We start from the raw sequence: 3288 nt of genomic DNA on the forward strand, positions 1-3288 counted from the left end.
GATCCATAGAAATTCAGGTTTTTTTCTCTCACATGTGAGTGAGAACAGCCATGGCCCAGGTGACACCATCATTTTTGGGATGGCTGTAGCAATAAGATCAAGTGTTCGAGCTGCAGCGATGCAGAACGCACACACTGCTTACACTGCTCACCTACACCCCAGTCCCAAACCCCCTTGTTGCTGCCCTTCGGTTCACCATCACGTTCATACACACACAAAAGGCTTTGCTCGTGTGGCCTGTGGGCATCATCTGCTGTAACAGGTCCGGCTCTCAGGGTCAGATTAATCCAGGCACATTGACTCACATTTGCACAACCTGCCCAGACCTGTGTAGGAGCTTTCACATCCTGAAGCACTGAAGCCGAGTCACCATGGGCTGCTCCAGCAAGCAGCAAGGGGGTCACTGCTCTGGAATCTCAGCTCATGAGTCAATGCAGGAGAATGCAATAGTCACACACTATGTCACACTGGTTTATAACCGATGATAGCCTACAGCCAAATTAGAAAAGAAATCAAGAGGTTCTTAAGAGAAGGGTCCGAGCTGATGAGGCCATGATGTGATTGCACAATTCAGTGCATGCAGAGTGAAAGGAAAATGTCATTGTCCAGAAATAACCAAAGCAAGCAGATCCCCACTGGAGACACACACTCATCTTGTGGATGCATCGTCACTGAGGCAGTAAGTGTGGGTGTGTTTTCTAGCCTTCCCCAATGACCAGACTCACCGAAGGGCCCACCAAAAAGCGCAGTACAACAACTGAAACTGGAAATGAGGAAAATTCCAAGCACATGAGCAGCATCCCTCATCACTGTCTTCTTGCTACAGTGCTAAGGGCTGGGGCATGCAGAGCACACCCCACTTGGGAGGCTTGAGAAAGGGAGGAGGGAGCCAGGAGTCAAGAGGCAGAACTAGAAACTGGAGCTGCCCTTCCCCTCTATCCACCTTTATTAGAAGCGGGGTGAATTCAGACCACCGTGGTTGCTGCTGTCAGCGTGACCTGATGTTGAGAGGGTTTTGACCCATAAGAGGATCAGAATAGCTCACGCATCACCTGTGCACTGTACAGCCTTAACTGCAGGAGAGGGAAGAATCTGTCAGTCCTGTGTAACAGCAAAACAGGGCAAGCTGGGTACCACACAGAAGCTGGCAGAGAACAAACCCCATCTGCTCTCCCTGCCCATGCTACCAACACTGTCCTCTGCTCAAAGCACAGCACCACGGTGGGTCTGCTCCCTGCCTACACAGCCCCCATGTATTAGCAGCTTGGGAGGTGCATCCGGCCCCCCCCCCCCGGGCATCTCATCTGTGGGCAGGGGCAAGGGCAACGTTCATGTATGTCTGTGTGAGCCCCATCCATGTCTCCTTTCCCCTCAGGGAGTTTGCTCTCGTATTTAACCTCTCCAGCCTGTTGGCACTGGAGGCAGATGATGCAGCCTGTAGAGGTGCAGGCACTTCCCTCTCCCCCTCCCCTTGGAATCTGCCTCTCACTTCTGGTCCTTGGGATTCACCCAATGTTTCTCAGAAAAAAAGAAGAGGACCTCAAGACAAGTATGCATTTAATAAGCAGAGAGACAAATAAGCTCCAGTTATCCCAGCAGAATTACAACACCAGAGAACAATTTTCTGCATTCCTCTGAAGGCCTGAAGGAACCCAATTGCCTGCTCTCAGCCTAAATAGGTACCAGACACCAAGTGCTCCATAAGCAAACAGAGCCCCCAAAGTGCAAAAATGAAATAAGTAAAAAGCTTCACATTACATATAAACCAGCCGTTTGCACCTTGTTATTAATGGTCTTGACTATGACCTTTAAACCCTGCCTTGCTCAGAGTCATGGATCTACGAGCCTTGGCACCCTCACAACAATTCCAGGATGAGGAGCAGGGAATAAACAAGAGCACCGGAGGAGATGCAGGAAGGAATCAGCCTGTGACAAACCCGGAGCAAGAACTGCTCCAGTGCAGCAGCCAGGGCTAGGAGGTGACCATCTCCATGTGAATCTGTCAGCAAACCTCAGTGAGCAGGGCTTCTGACAGCATGACAAGTCCTGCTGCCGCATATACACATGCGCAAAAGCTAGTAACACACACATCTATCCTCAGAGAGCAAAGGGCTCACAGCATGGTAAGTAACTGCAAGAGAGCTCGTTCCCCAGAGGATAATTCTGATGTGGTTCAAAGCCCACATGAACTAGAGCTGCCTTAAGCAGACCCTGCTACCCAGGAATATTTATTAGTCTAAACTGCCTCACTGCTGCTCGAAGAGCTTTGTTGTTCTAATAGCACCAGTAGCCAGTGGAAAGTTTGACCCCGTAAAGCTATTCAGCACAAAGTCATCACCTCTGGAGGAGAAGACACTGCCACACATGGCTGGGAGCGCTCTGGAGACACGCACATGCTTGGCTGGCTCCTGCATCCTCGCCTGGGCAGCAGGTACCAGCCACTGCAGACCTCTGGCAGCACCCACTGCACTAGACCGAAATGCTTCTCCTTGTACAAAGGGTTCTGTTAAAAACTGAAGCCATTGCAGTAGCTCTTCCAAACTCATCGATTCCTCAGATCATAGAATCACAGACCAGTTTGTGTTGGAAGGGACCTTAAAGCTCATCCAGTTCCAACCCCCTGCCACAGGCAGGGGCCCCTTCCACTAGAGCAGGTTGCTCCAAGCCCCTGTGTCCAACCTGGCCTTGAACACTGCCAGGGATGGGGCAGCCACAGCTTCTCTGGGCACCCTGTGCCAGCGCCTCAGCACCCTCACAGGGAAGAGCTTCTGCCTCAGAGCTCATCTCAATCTCCCCTCTGGGAGGTTAAAGCCATTCCCCTTGACCTGTCCTTACAGGCCCTTGTCCAAAGCCCCTCTCCAGGTTTCTTGTAGCCCCTTTAGGCACTGGAGCTGCTCTAAGGTCTCCCTGGAGCCTTCTCCTGGGGAACCAGCCGAACTCTTCTCCAGGCTGCCCCAGCCCAGCTCTCTCAGCCTGGCTCCAGAGCAGAGCTGCTCCAGCCCTCGCAGCATCTCTGTGGCCTCCTCTGGACTCACTCCAATAGCTCCATGTCCCTCTTGTGCTGTTGCCCCAGAGCTGGACGGAGGACTGCAGGGGAGGTCTCCCCAGAGCACAGTAGAGGGGGAGAATCCCCTCCTATGTATATATACACACACACACACATACATGCATGCAACTTTAATTGCATGTGGACTGATATAGGCTATTACTATGGTATGGATCAGATTGTAAGGCCTTGCTCCGAAGTGGCAAATCAATGTCCTATAATGCATGAACAGCCCTGCTAGG

Source organism: Strigops habroptila, chromosome 18 (genome assembly GCF_004027225.2).
Source record: "Strigops habroptila isolate Jane chromosome 18, bStrHab1.2.pri, whole genome shotgun sequence".
Classification (NCBI taxonomy): domain Eukaryota; kingdom Metazoa; phylum Chordata; class Aves; order Psittaciformes; family Psittacidae; genus Strigops; species Strigops habroptila.